The 15,583-nt window shown below is 47.5% G+C and overlaps 1 non-coding gene across 1 annotated transcript in view; it reads left to right on the top strand.

The window, feature by feature from the left end:
• Positions 1 to 3,829: 3,829 nt before the first annotated feature.
• Positions 3,830 to 15,583, top strand: part of LOC119456829 (uncharacterized) — a 30,389-nt gene continuing 18,635 nt past the window's right edge. The window contains exons 1-3 of the transcript XR_007467518.1: positions 3,830 to 4,197; positions 11,572 to 11,647; positions 13,027 to 13,239. This is a non-coding gene — a transcript (uncharacterized LOC119456829). The remainder of the gene's footprint in view (positions 4,198 to 11,571; positions 11,648 to 13,026; positions 13,240 to 15,583) is intronic.

Here is a 15,583-nt window from a genome sequence, read left to right on the forward strand (position 1 = left end):
TCAACGGTTATGCGATTATCATTCAAGTAACGTAGTGGCACACCGTATTGCTGGAAGCACGTTTATTTAAAATATGTAATGGTCATGTTGAGACTTGCAGCGCCTCGGCGACTGTACAACGACGACTGTCTAATGACGGCGCAACGATGACAATGAGCAGACAATGGTCGTATAATCACGGTTGAGTGATGGCATAACTACGTTCGGTTGACGAAGAAGGAAGGACACCGAAGTAACGAGAACACCGGCATGACTACGACGGTATGGCAACGCACAACGACGACTGTCTAATGACGGCGCAACGATGACAATGAGATGACAATGGTCGTATAATCACGGTTGAGTGATGGCATAACTACGTTCGGTTGACGAAGAAGGAAGGACATCGAAGTAACGAGAACACCGGCATGACTACGACGGTATGGCAACGCACAACGACGACTGTCTAATGACGGCGCAACGATGACAATGAGATGACAATGGTCGTATAATCACGGTTGAGTGATGGCATAACTACGTTCGGTTGACGAAGAAGGAAGGACACCGAAGTAACGAGAACTTCTTTCTGGGGTTTTACGTGCCAAAACCAGTTCTGATTATGAGGCACGCCGTAGTGGAGGGCTCCGGATTAATTTTGACCACCTGGGGTTCTTTAACGTGCACTACAACGCAAACACACGGGCGTTCTTGCATTTCGCCTCCATCGAAATGCGGCCGCCGGGGCCGGGATTCGATCCCGCGACCTCGTGCTCAGCAGCGCAACGCCTTAGCTGACTGAGCCACCCCGGCGGGTAAAAAGTAACGAGAACACCGGCATGACTACGACGGTATGGCAACGCACAACGACGACTGTCTAATGACGGCGCAACGTTGACAATGAGATGACAATGGTCGTATAATCACGGTTGAGTGATGGCATAACTACGTTCGATTGACGAAGAAGGAATGACACCGAAGTAACGACAACACCGGCATGACGACGACGGTACGGCAACGCACAACGACGACTGTCTAATGACGGCGCAACGATGACAATGAGATGACAATGGCGGTATAATCACGTTGAGTGATGGCATAACTACGTTCGATTGACGAAGAGGTAATGACGTCGATGAAACGACGAAGGCGTGTGATGACGATGAGATGTGCACGTGAGATGATATTTTTGAACTGATGACGACGGTAAGACGACAGCGTGAACGCGATGGCGTGACGGCAGTGTTATGATGATGAGGGTATGACGACGACGGTGTGACGAAGATGCCATAACGAAAATCGTATGACGAAGCTGGAGTGACGACCATGGAACGACCACGATAGCATCATGACGCAAGCACATACCTTGTGGCCCAAGCAATTAGCAACTTGCACCACTGGGTCGGCGTAAAAGGCTTCACGACGTTGGCTTGATGAGAGTCGATTCAACTATCGCGAACCCGTACCTAGTAGCCCAAGCTAGTAGACAACGTGGGACGTTAGATAGACGTAAGATTAGATAGATAGATAGATAGATAGATAGATAGATAGATAGATAGATAGATAGATAGATAGATAGATAGATAGATAGATAGATAGATAGATAGATAGATAGATAGATAGATAGATAGATAGATAGATAGATAGATAGATAGATAGATAGATCTATGTATCTATCTATCTACCCACCGCGGGCATGGCGGACTGCCAGGATGTGCCAAGTAATGCTAATCAAATTAATATAACATCTTAGCAGTCTATAAAACAGTGATCCGTGGTCTCGGTACGCGGAGAGCCGGATCGAATTTAACCAAAAAACTCACGAACTATTCCTGTTAAAACCTAGGCCCCAATCGCACGCATGCTTCTTTCGTGCCAAAGCCAACCAGCTCGTTTGACGCGTGCGTCACGTTCCAGTTTCTCGCAATCTTCCCTCGTGACAGCTAGCGGCGTGAGACTGCACCCCCACCCCTTAGGGATCGGCCCACATTCCCCAGTCCTTTCGTGGTAGCCGCTAACGCTACGTCGAAACTGTGTCTGTGGCTAATTAAGTCCGAGAGTGTCCGCCTACATAACAAGCCCGAAGGTCGGTTCGAACCTTTGTATTTCTGTACAAGAGCCATTAGGCGACAACTGCACTTATGCTTCTTTCGTGCCAGTGCCAAGTAGCTCTCTCAGTCGATTGCCGCATGCGTCAGGTGGCACCGCATGCACGCCTGAGAGCATGTTCGCGCAAAAACATACCAGAGCGTGTCGGTTTCCTTTTTGACCGCAGACGCTGGAATGAAACGGGTGTCGCCTCTTTCGCGTCGTTCTTCTTTCTGCTAGCCTTTCCTCATCATTCTTTCTAATTCTACAAACATCAAACATGTCCTTCGTCCACGTGATATCACTGTCGACGTCTCACAGTGGGCGTTTTCATGGACTGCTGTCAGCATTTGTACCCCATAAACGTAAGCACTGCCTCACATTATTGCCGACCTGTGCAGAGCACAAGTGTAACTTTGCGTAAGATTACACGTTGCATAGGGACAATAAATGCAATCGTATGCATCGCATTTCGTTTTATATTATTTGATCAACCGTTTCACAAAAGCTGCGCTTCACATGTGTTCGAACTCGTGCTTTGGATCTGCATAATTTTAAATGCCAATTATTTCTTGGCGAACATTTGCCACTTTGACAGTATCTGTCTACGTATCTATCTGGCGGCCTACGTCTTTGTGCTCCCATGGCCGCTTCGTTAATTTCGTATGTACCAAAACTGACATATTATGACAAGAGTTTATGACGAACATAAATGATAAGTCATGAAATGACATGCGCGTCATGTAGGTCATGAAGCAGCCGCCTACGTCTTGGTGCTCTCATAGTCATTTCGTTAACTTGGTAGGCACCAAAATTGGCATAGTATAACAAAAGTGTATGACGAACATAAACGATAGGTCATGACATGAATGTCATGACATGCGTGTCATGTAGGTCATGAAACAGCCGCCTAAAATGACAATGACCGGGCAAAACACATAAACACTCAAAAACCATGCACTGAAATGGATTCGGACGTGGGCACTAAGTGAAGGAAACACTAAAGGATGATAGTCATAGTCATGATTATGACCATGACTAAGGCTCTTGCCCTAAGGTATCTTAGGTGAAACTAAAGGAATTCCTGAGGACTCATGACATGCGCGTCGTGTAGATCATGAAACAGTCGCCTACGTCTTGGTGCTCTCATGGTCGTTTCGTTAACTTGGTAGGCTCCCCGGACACTGCTTCGCCGGACATCGATTCCCACAGGGCGTGGGATCTGCCGGCTTTCTTTTTTTTGGATGTCTGTGTATTAATATCAAATAGAAGGTAATATTATCAAAATAAATTCCGCCAAGCTCCGTTTTTTTTCCAGACCTGCCAAGGTACCCGTGGTTAGACATAGGAAATATGTATAAGCGAGCGTATCCCGTAGTCCGGATTCCAGTGCCAAGTGATTAACAGAATAGTGGAGAATGTAACTCAATTTGTCCTTTAGGCAACGAACAGTGCTGCTTAAATCAACCCCTTGTATCACTTGAACCTGTCATACGCGAGAAATAATTCGAATGCCCACCTTCACGCCCCAGCGGCAGGACGTCACCATCCAAGCAAGAAAAAAAGAAAAGAAGGAAGGAGAGCCATTCAAGCCAACTTCGTCCTCCTCGACGCACTCGTACCTCGCCTACTTTGACCTGCGAGGGTGCACTGCTGCATCATCCTACTGCAGCCGCGCCACTGGCGTCGGCGCCGCGGCGACCAATTTTATTTATTTTTATTTCCTTATTGAAGATTGCATGGCGAACTCTTCGACGTCGCGACAAGTGATAATGCATCCAACAGCCACGGCCACGAGTGCGCCCGGGTTCGCGGACGCGCTAGCATCACTGGCGCCGCCGCCGTCTGGGATGCGCCACGTCGCTGGTCACGTGAAGACGACGTCTCGGTGCGAGGCGGCTAGCTCGTGTACCGAGAGCGTGGTGTTCCATTCGGCGTCACGCGCAAGGAAGCGCCTGCGGTCAGGGACACGTCGGTGCACCACAGCGGCGCTCCTCCGGCGTTTGCCTGTTTCCAGCGGCTACTCTTCGGCCGAGCCTATTCCTGGCATCGAGGCACGGGTAATCGGGTGACACTTATGGCGTCTGCGGACAAAAGCAACGGCACTCCAGAGACGCCCGCTGGTCGAAGGAAGTGAGTATTCGACGACGTGGAACGGAGCGTTTTGCTTACCGATTTTGCTTTGCTCTTGAGGGACCATCACAAAAGCTGGGTAGGGTGGATTTGATGGATGACCGATCTGGCAGAAAAGTGACGAGTCATCTGCAGCGTGCACAGTTTCGTGCTGCCATCTTCGAGGTACTCGACGAAAAAAAAAAAAAAGTTCGTCACGATGCTATGCAGTGCGTCTTTGGTGCCTTCGACACAGTGCTGGAAAACTGCGAAGGATTGAGTACGGTTTTACCCCAATTTTCCGCATGAAATATGCTCGCCACTTGGCAAAAGAGTTCACTGCACATCACCCGTAACTGCAACGCGCGCATTGTGCGCTGTGAAATAGAAGCACCAACGTAGCGCGCACTTTGTTTAACCTGATAATACTTCGTGCTGTACCCCCAAATGTTGTAGATGAATCAGCAATGTGAGATAGCTTAGTAGATTGTTCTACTTGGTGCGACGGTGCGCTGCACAATTTTCACGTAGGAAATCTACATGCAAGTACAAGTGACTTGCATGAAGCTTTCCAACTTTCTATCGCAACACGGCCAAGGCTACGGAGCCGAAGCACGTAGCCTTGGCCGTGCTACCACAGAAAGTTGTCGCCAGGTATCAGCAAGGGACCATGAACCATACGTGCTGTCTTTGTTTTTGACATGGCGATTCACCGACTGCTCCATAATACCATTTACAAAGCATATTCGCTCAGCCATAAGCAGCTTCGACGTCATTTCCTGTCGGCAGCGGATAGTGAATTTCTTGAGGCATGAACAGTTTTTTCTAGTAATATAGCAGGTTGCCCTTAATTACAAAACTGTACCTCCAATAATTTCTCGAGGTTTTGGTGGCCTTTTAAGATGTGCAGTTTATAAGGCATTATTCAGCAGTATAGCGAACTTGTTTGTCCACCAAATGCTTTGTCATCACGTCGATGTATGCCACGCGGGCAGTGACCGCATCATGACGAAGTTGATAAAAATGTGCAGAGTAATTCGTGGGCTGGATACCATGGGGACTGCTTGCTCGTGGTACCAGCCTAGAAGTTCCGGTTCCTTTTTATTCAATTATATGGACAGTCCAGGCGCATTTCTGTAGTCGCCGTGAGGTTTCTATAAAGTCCAAGGACGATAAGATCGTCGCCGCGCACCGTATGATGCATGTTCAAGCGAAAGCGTGCGAGGGTGCTCTCGCGCACGCAAGGGAGGAAAGCGGGAAGGGAGCGCACCGTCTTCCGTCGCACGCAACGCTCGGGTGGCAGGGAAGGGCAGGGAGGGGCGGGGAGGCGCGTTTTACTCCGGGCCGCTGTGTCTTGAAAGCCACCTGCGACGGGGACAGAGTCCGCGGCGCACTGTGTTTTCGCGGTTCGCGTTGGTGCGAGAGGCGGCACGAAGGTCATTTCGCTCGCTGCTGTTGCCGCGCTTCCTCATTTTAGCGTTTTGACAGCGAGTTTCCGAGGTCACTCAGTGAGATGCGTCCCTGTTCACCTGCGCGCGCATGACACCATGCTGTTAATTTGGGTTAGTATGCCTATGTTTACGAGTTTATACAACCGATGAAACTACTATCCTTACTTCGTATTGCTTTTCACTAATTTGCTATCGCAATCGATGTTTCGCCTTTCGGTCGAAACTGCCAAATTTCTATGTTTACTAAGCATTTTCAAGTGCCACCAGAGGAACCCTTAAAAGGTGCATTTTTTACTTCAGCTAAAGTCGTGGTCACATCGCGTTTACTCGGACTACAGCAGAATTAGATAAGTGTGCGGGCCAGGGAGACAAAAAAGCTTTGGCTGTGGAGATTTTCGGCCAGTCACCTGCGTATTGTCATAATTACGACGTTATTTTAGCCACGTGTAACACTTTGTTTCATAGCGAAATGACGTTCCCTGCCTGCAGTCCGCCGGATGTGACAATGCTAGCTAGGTCAGCTGCAGCAGCTATCGACTGTGCACGTTGTAAGACCAGGGTATACAGAAATACTTTCACGTTGAACTTAAGTGTTATGCTCTAAGGACTACATAGATATGGAGCAGCTTGTATGCAGCCTGCCGGATAAGGGGGGACCCTTGTATGGTAATTTAACTTTACTTTTTCAGCCGAACTGGCGTTACTGACAGAGCTCTACTGTGCATTCTATAGTAGCTCAAACGCGTAGCACAGCTATTCCGAAATTGTGGTTTTATGCAGAAGTGTCGCCATCTCTGGACCATCTGCGGGGAGAATACAAAACTGCATGAAACGGAAAGTAACTCAGTCTCCATGTAGATCCTGCAGCAAAATTGATGCAAAACACCTTCTCAGTCTTACGGTACAAATTTTCAGGTTTCTATATCAATTTCTCGTTTGAGAGGCACCTTCACATCACAATATGGCGCCTATGAGTTATCTTTTCAAAAGTGTGACGTGCCACAATTTTGAATCGCTGACGACGGGGATGACGGCCGGTGACGATAATGACGATACAGTCATCAAACTGTTCTGGGTATTTTGTTGTAAATTCAGATGGATTTTGCGAGAGCTTCACATTTTCCTGAAGCATCCACGAAAACAACTATGCTAACAGCAACAGTGGCTATAGCGACGCGTTCTTTTTGATTTGGGAAGTTAAAGAAAAAAACACACAGGGTGAAGAAAGAGACAACACGAAGCGTTTCTTTTCCCCGGAGAACCTTATTACATAAAGAGAAATGGGCGCCAGCATTTAAGTTTTGACGTACAACGGCAAAAATAAAACCGAGACTAAGCGGAGGGATTCTGCTTGATGCGGGAAGGGGACGGCAGCTTTAAGAACTAGAAGCAAACGTGCCCGCCTTCCAGTATTAGGCAGAGCGCGCCTGATTTCTAATGTCGTAACATCACTCACGGTTCTGACCTTGCTCTTGCAAATTAGGTAATAGAAGCCACAGCAAACTCAAGGCAAACAGTACTTGCATGGTCGAGTCTCTGGGCGCACGTGTAAAAAAATAATAAAATAAAATAAATAACGAAATGTCGTGAACACGTAAAACTCCGAGTAATACTTTCAGGTGCTTTTTAGAGCGATAGCTCTACTACTTCAGGTACAAACCCAGAAAACACCTGGTTCCGTAAATCACCTTCAAGCTCAGCCAAGGTCAAACTGGGACTTAGCCTGCCTAACGCGTTTTGGACAAGCGCGCCTTGGCGCAACAGCAAACAATTCATAAAATAATAAAAGAAGGCCGTAGGGCCTTCATATTTTGATATAAGACGGCTTATACTGCCCCTGGAAAATGTATTGTCAACAATGTATTTGTTTTTATAAGTGGAGCCCACTTTAAGGGGATCAATGTAAGCTTTGTCTTTGTAAGCTGGCTTTCCCACATTGTGTGTTGCAGCGATGCCTAGGCTGGTATTTTGTAGCGATGCCTTTGATGTCATAATGCCTTTTCGCGCTTATCGCGCTTTGTCAGTGGTCAGAGCGATAGTCCGCTCGCGTTATCAACGTTGATATCGTGAGCGGACCGTCGCTGTGACCACAAAGCGCGATAAGCGCGAAAAGGCATTATTACTTTAAAGACATTGCTACAAAATAGCGTCCCTGCTCATAAAGAAAAATGCGATGCGAACGGGTCCCGATAACGCTATCGCTTTCCACTCCGAAAGGCGAAGCTGAAGCGTCCTCATGTTTTCTGCCGAGTTTCTTTTTTCTCCCCAAGAGGGCACGAGTAAGAACTTCTCACTAAAGTCCCTATATAAGAAAAGTACCAAGTAAACGCCGCTTCTCTCTCTCCTGTATCTCCGATTGGACGATGATAGCGCGCGCTTTTCACTTCTTTATATTTTCTTTTTTTCCGCCTCAGAGCCATGTTGAAAGTCCTCTGCGCAGCCGCAGTCGGCGGCGGCGGCGCGCGCCCGGCCTGAAAGCTTCAACGTGGACTTTCTAGGTGCGCCACCATCGACTTGGTTTTCGCAAGCAAAAAGTAAAGAAAAAAGCAAGCGCTTTAGGAGAGGAGGCGGCGGAGGAAAGAGTAGATGGCGGTACTTTTTTTATCTAGGGATTTTACTTCTCAGTTGTGGCTGTCGTCAATAAACGTGATTCGGACAAAGAGGCGGTAAGGGATAAGGATTCACTTTAGTCGTGTGCATTGTTCGAAATAAGCACTTATTCACACCTTTCATTACATAACTTATTTTAGCAAAGAAAATGAGGGCCAATGCCCGGTTCTTCAATTTTTTGCCCAAGCCACAGCAGCAATAACATTATTACGTGACAAATTTTGATGTATACAGCGCAAGTATGACCTTTCGCCAAGTACAAGCCCACCGTAGTTTTGCGGCTGAGTTCTGCTTATTATCGAATACAACGTAATGATGTCCTTTTTACAAGTAGGTTACGTTCGATGTCGCTGAAAATCTATGGCGTAACTCGTGAAAGGTGTGGAAACAAAAACGCAGGACAGGAAATCTGCCTTTCGCATTTACGTTCCTTTCTTCCGTACCATACCAGTAATTGCAGTATGATCGACTCATCTATTTTGTATTTTAGACATTCTCTCGTCCATTCAAGCTCAATAGTCTTCTTCAATGTGCACTTAGCGGTCAGCGATAACAACAGTCCTCACACATCATGCGTCAAAGTAACTTTTTCTAAGTAACGTAACATCACTTTTTACGCGCAAACGTAAGTGGGTCGCCAGTCAAGTCGGCAATAGGTAGTGTCAAGCCGCGAAGGAAGCAAGCGCCGGAGGAGGAAGGAGCCTGGAGGTTAAGAAGAGAATCGCGCGTCGGGGAAAGTACGAGGGAGCGCGCGCGGAAAGGTAACGCCACCTAGAGGAAAGTCTATACTCCATCTCACAAGCTGTTATCAGCACTGTGGAAGCTACACGAATTCTTAACCAATAGGAAGGCCGAATGCTCCTCGAGAGTGCTCATCCGCGCCGCGTCGTCAGGTCAGCTTCTGCTTGCTATACATTTACATGCTCCATGTGGTGGATTGACGCAAAGATGTTTTGACCCCGTAACCACCAGCTGCGTTTGCATGCACGCGACAGCAGGGCTTCGCTTATCTGTACGCTTTCCCTGCAGTTACCTTGCCGCCTCCTTAGCAAGTAATGAGGACGAACGCCCTCATAAATGTTCACCTGTGGCACAGCGTCTGTTCAGCGTCTATACTTGGCGTTTGCTCGCTACCGTCATCCAGTACCACGCTAGAGCGAGGTAGTAAATTAATGATTAAGTGAACAATTAGGCTTTTATAGCGTTCCGCATCGTCAACGCAACACCAATGCTAATGCTGTGGTGCCATCTGCTAACTAGAAATCAAACCAGTTTGACGGCTCGGTGCTGTGTGTGTCCTAGCAGCGTGAAAACAGCCGATGTCAATAATCACGGCAAAACATACCTAATGTATTGAGGTCAGCTTGAGATGAGACTTAACGATGACGGATTTTACCCCTTATTTCTTGCTGACATGGCGGAGAGTCAATAAAAAAAGTTGTCGCAGTTTCACCTGAAAGGCGAAGCATCAATTGCGATAGCAAATTGGTAGAGAGCTATACGGAGTAATGATACTAGCTTTATCAGCTGTATAAACTTGGACATGCAGCAGCACCGGCAACACGCAGAACTGTTGTCGACGCCGTCGGCGTTTTGCCCGCGTTCGCTCAAAATGCGTGCGGCGTTGGTGACTGTTGCCGGAGCCTCTGATATAAATAGGCACTTGGTGCCGCAGCTAAACGTCGCCTCCCTTCCCTCCCCCTCCCCCCTTCCCCCACGGCCTCTCGCGCGTCAGAAGAAGGTGCGTTTGCCCTACATATATGGTGATTGTAAAGGAGGAAAGAGACGCCTACTTCTGCAGCCCTTAAGGGAGCACGGCGCAGAACGCGCGTTTGTTCTCCGCCGTGCGTTCACTCCCCGTGAAAGCGCGCGCCCCTCGCACCCTTTCACTCGCACATACAGCGTTCGGCGCGCGGCGACAATTTCATCTCCATTGACGTCATACGGAACCTCACGGCGACGGCGACGGCGACGACGACGGCGACGCCGACGGCAGAAATCTGCTTTTGAGTGTCCATATAATTGCTATCGCAATAAAAAGCGCGAATTCGGATCGAAGCGGGTGGTCGGCGCTGTATGGTTGCTACCATGTTTCTATAAGTGACGACGGTTAGGGTGGCTATTACGGTCACCGGCGGTAACTGCCACAGTAATTATCCGTATACGACGTGCATGCGCAAAGGCCATGACATGTCACGAGCAAAATTGTAGAGCAAGATCATGTAGCGAGCAAAAATGAAACTCTCTAGTATAGCCAATAATGAGCCAGTTACTCCCGGAACTATATGCCGCCGCGCATGGATATGGCCTGTGCACGCCTCGTACCTTCGGCAGTGCTGACAACAGCTTGTGAGATGGGAGTATAGGTAGCGTTGAGCGAAGCGGGGAAGGATAAAAGAGGTGAAGCGTCGCAGAGGAGGAGGGTAGGCAGAGGTGCGCTGGGTTGCCCTCCTTTGGCAGTTGCTATGGGTGCCGTGTGAGGAATGGACGTATCGCGTTCGTCTCGTGATAACATCGTCCCTGCTCGCGGTAGGCTGAATGTGCGAGTGAAAGCATGCTGCGGTGAGCCGACGATGGCAGCTCAATCTCGCCCGCGCAAGGGAGGAAAGCGGGGAGGAAGCGCGCCATCTTCCCAGCTGGGGGGGGGGGGGGGGGTGGAGGGGTTTACTCCGGCAGCTGCTGCGTGCGCTCTCTCTTGAAAGCGATCTGCGATGCGGGTAGCCTGGGCGTCTAGCCGCACCGAGGGCCGAAAGCTTCGTGTGCGCTAAAGCACCTATACGCTTGCGCGTCACCCGGGTTCACGAAGGGAAATGTAACTTTTTTTTTTTGTGCGAGTAATCTCTCTGCCAACATGAAACACCCCTCCCCACTACCTCGTGCACCGGCCCATCCGAGGTTTGTTCTTCCATTTCGATTTTTAGCGACATTCGTGCTGTTCGCCGCAAACAGATCATGCTGCCGCAAAAAGCTGTGTATTCATTTAATAATGAGACTTTGTCTGTGTAACGGAGAACTTCTATCAAATGATTTAGCTTCGTTCGGCGTTATGATGTAATAACTTGCTTCGAAACACTGTGTTGTGCTTGTTTGCTTCCAAACTGATAAGTGCACAGGGCTCCGTAGTGTGCGTGTACTGCGTGCAGGGCAGGGCCCACAAGTACTTCGACGTTTCCTCTATACTTGCTCAAATGCCGAGCAGTTCTTGACTTGTCTGGATGGGCGAGCATACTAGGTATTACTACTGCATTCTTACACTAATATCCTTCTTTTGACTGAGGTCAGTAGCTGAATGAATCGACATTATCTGTGCCTACACATGCTTGTCTGTCTGCAGTGGTGATGAGCCAACAGACAAGCGCAAGCGACCACTGCGGTTCTCGGGTCAGCAGGACATCCAGCTACTGCAAGAGGTGAGGACGAACGATAACTTCCAATGCATCCACATACGTCCACCCCATACAACCAATGATGTCGCACTACAACAATGCATGAATTACCTCTGTAACGCTGCTATTCATCAGTTTAGAAGTGGCACATTGTAATAGTCGGGACGGTCATTTCTTCGATTGAATCATGCATGCTATCAGATACTGCAATTTAAGTTGTCTATGACGAATGCGGCGATAAATTTGTTGTCTGAGATACTTGCCTTTTGCGCGCAGCTCCAGCCACCTTCTGTCGGCACAATATTTTTCTCCCGTGGTATGCCGCGGTTCTTGTGGCATTTTTGTATGGTTGACTTTGACTGAAAGGACCTAGAGGCAAAATATTGGCATAGGTATACTTGAATAAAGTGTTCGCACCTCAAGTGCATACTAATGAAATTACAAGTTCAACTTTTCAGTTAGACTAGTGATGGCTCTCGCTAATCTCTTGGTACATAAGCTGAACGAGAGCCTGACCAGCACAGGTTCCGGCAAGGCTCTCAGCCTCCATGGAGGCTTTGGACTATTTAAAATGAACAGCCTTGCCACAGGACTGCTTAGTGAATGAGCTGTCTGGCGGTACCTGAATGGTGTCAGTCATGAGTGCTCTCGGAACCATGTGATCGGCCGTTTTTGTAGCCATGAAGTGCAAAATGTTAAGAGCCATTGCGGTAGCACCAGTGCTCGACAACGTTGTGAGTTTTTATCGGTTTCTTATACCTAAAACTTGTGTGTTTATTGTGGCAATGTTGCGCACATATTATTGAGCTTGACTTTTCGGAGCTGGCATGCCGAAGTGCTTTACTTGCGAAAGCGACGTAGCAATCAAGGTTCAGTTCACGCTTAGACAAATGCTTCACATCTACTGCGACAGCAGATTACCCTAAACAGTGTCCCTTGGCATTCTCCGACAATTGTTATTGAAGAATACTGTCGATATTCCCGGAAAGTGATAATGTCTTGAAATTATTCCCGCCGCCTCGTATCGATCCGCTAGATTATTTTTTCATTTGATGGATCAATTAACTCATTCTATCCATTTATTCATGGTGTTAGGCGTCTCAAAGACACACAGGGGCTGTTAGGGACGTCGTAGTGGAGGACTCCAGATTTATTAGGCGTCTCAAGGACACACAGGGGCTGTTAGGGACGTCGTAGTGGAGGACTCCAGATTTATTTTGCCCAGCTGGGTTTCTTTAGCGTGCAATAACACCCTGGTACGCGAACATTTTTTCATATACCAGCTCCATTAGAATGCGGCCGCATCACTGGGGAATCGAAAATCGAACCCGCGGTGTCGCGCCCAGCAGCAGTGTACTCTAAGGGTCAGCGCGGCTGGTCAAGGATCAATTCGTGCTGCACAGGTGGTCAGCCTCAACCCGTTCAAGGACACCCCTCCAACGACAGCGTGGGCCTCGATATCGCGCAACTTGGAGAGCGTGCTGTCGATCAGTTCTAGGCGCTGCCGTGAGCGCACCATCCTCATGCTGGACCAGTACATCAAGGGCGACCTCGCCAGCTTACAGCGCTTCTGCACTAAAGACGAGTTCGCAGTGAAGGAGCAGCTGCTACAACAGGTGTGTCCGCAATCTGCATTCTGGCGCAGCACCAAAGGCAACCATTAAATGCGACTACACTGGTACACCCATCCGCACATATATTTGTTGTATGCGGAAGCTGCGAACGAACTTCAACCCTTTGCGATCTCAGCATGCAGTCTTGAGTTGAGAGGTGCAATTCATGGGCCTCAGACCCAAGTGAAAGTTGCTTGTCTCATTCGGAGGGGACTATCCTCCGGGACTGTACGCTCAATCCGCTAAGTGTTTCTCAATGTTTTCACGTTCCTAAAAAAATTTGGGCTGGTGTGAGTTCCTGGTGCACATTACCAGCATTTTTTATTTTTTATAAGTTACAAAGATAACTAGGAATTTAGAAGCTACCTTCGCTTTTTCAGTTCATATGCAGGCCAAATTGCTGCTCCTAATATCTGATTGTACGTGATGGCGTAGCCTTCGTGATCCGTTGGCACAATTTGGTTCTTTTGCAGAAGACCACTATATCATACGCATATATGATTATCTTTAGAAAAGGGGATTCTTAGCTTCGCCCACATATTTCATGACGCACGGAACGTCGTCTTTTGTAAGTGGAATATGGGTTGCTTTAGATAAGGAATGTACCAAATTATAACTTGAAGGCCTACCTATGCCTGCCCATAATTGATTCGAATGATACGTGCACGAGCTTTTGAGCGAAATTAACTTCGAACACAGGCATGAGATATGCGGTTTCTGGACAGTTGAGTAGAGCATTGCAATACCATATAAGTATATGGCTGTGCCCGATCAGCAAGTATTATGAGAAGAAAGACACGCGCTGACAAATTGACCAGGCCGACCCCATCATAAACAAAGCAGCAACATGAAAACGTAACTCGTCAACAGTTTTAACTCGCCACTAACACGCGAATGTGGGAAATTGAGCTATACTGGAGAATTGTCAACTTCTTCCTTGTTAAAATAAACAATGGACGCAGATATCCCACCAAAAAAGGGGTTTGCACGTACTCTTTAGGAAACGCAAGTGCCGTAATCATTTTTTATATAAGTGCGCCACGTTAGAGCAGCAAGGCAAGAGATTTGTACATTGTATGGAAATTAGGCAAATAAACATTGTAATGAGCCGCTGTTTTCAATCGGATAAGCCATTAACCACGTTTTAACAGGCGGTAGGCGAGACAATTGAGATTCATCGCGTCTCTCGCTAGTGGCTCGTTATAGTTAGCGACTCCGCAGAAAGGTACTTGGAATACCTTAACTCTGAAGTGAAGTTTCATATTAACTTCCTCTATTCAACAATAGCTGCAGCTACTGCCTGTCAAATCAAGACAACTGATGTTTTAAATTTAATAAATTATGGGGTATTACGTGATTAACCACGATCTCATTATGAATGGTTGGTTGTGTACAGTTATATAAACGCCATAGACTTCCATTATTTGTATTAATGTGCGCTTCATTTGTATATATGTATATGCACTTTGTATTTATGCGCATCATGCTCATCTTCTTGCGGCCTATGTGGTGAAGCCCAGTTGTGACAGTTGTGCCTTGTGCGTGTATTATTTATGTCACCTGTGTATATATTTTCTTCATCTGTACGCCTGTTTATATTGGACTCTTTCGCCACCTTTTGTACGCGTTCAGAACTAATTATACATGTACGTGTCATGACCACGGTTTAAGAATAGAAGGGTGCCTCAAAACTACCCGGAAACGCGTCTATTCCTTGTTCAGAGTTCCCGCCTCTCTCTCTAGGGACGAAAAGGTTGGGGGGCATCATTTTCTAGCGCGAAAGCATGGAACTCTACGGCCCGATCTCCTCGAGTGTATATAAAATTGGGTAAAAGTGCTAATAAATGATACATATTTGTCTTCGAACGACCAAAAATAAGTGATATTCGTCTTAATCGAGCGCGAAGTTGTCATTTTTTCGGCTTCGGTGATTACTAGATATCTACGATTATAAAACCTCCTGGGGGCACTACGCCACGGCTTGAGAGATTTCCAACACGTCTTCAGGGTTGCACATGGGGCGAAGAAGGGCGAGGAAGTTTCCGGACGAAACATGGCCTCGTTATATTCCAGTGTGTCTAGGACCATATAAAGGACCTAATTTACTCCTTATCCCCAGTCAAGGTTTTCTGAACCTGTGACATTACTTCTTATTTGACAGCATTTTTCTTACTGTTACTATACTTCTACATGAAAGGAGTAGCCTTCACCGAGATCGTTGGCTAAATCTCTTATTTTCATTTCAATAAAAAAAAAAGCGACGTGCGTGGTATTGGGGGTGTCCGGATTAATTTGACCCTCTGGAGTTTTTTAACGTGCGCGCTGTGAATGATACACGAACGTTTTC

Source organism: Dermacentor silvarum, chromosome 6 (genome assembly GCF_013339745.2).
Source record: "Dermacentor silvarum isolate Dsil-2018 chromosome 6, BIME_Dsil_1.4, whole genome shotgun sequence".
Classification (NCBI taxonomy): domain Eukaryota; kingdom Metazoa; phylum Arthropoda; class Arachnida; order Ixodida; family Ixodidae; genus Dermacentor; species Dermacentor silvarum.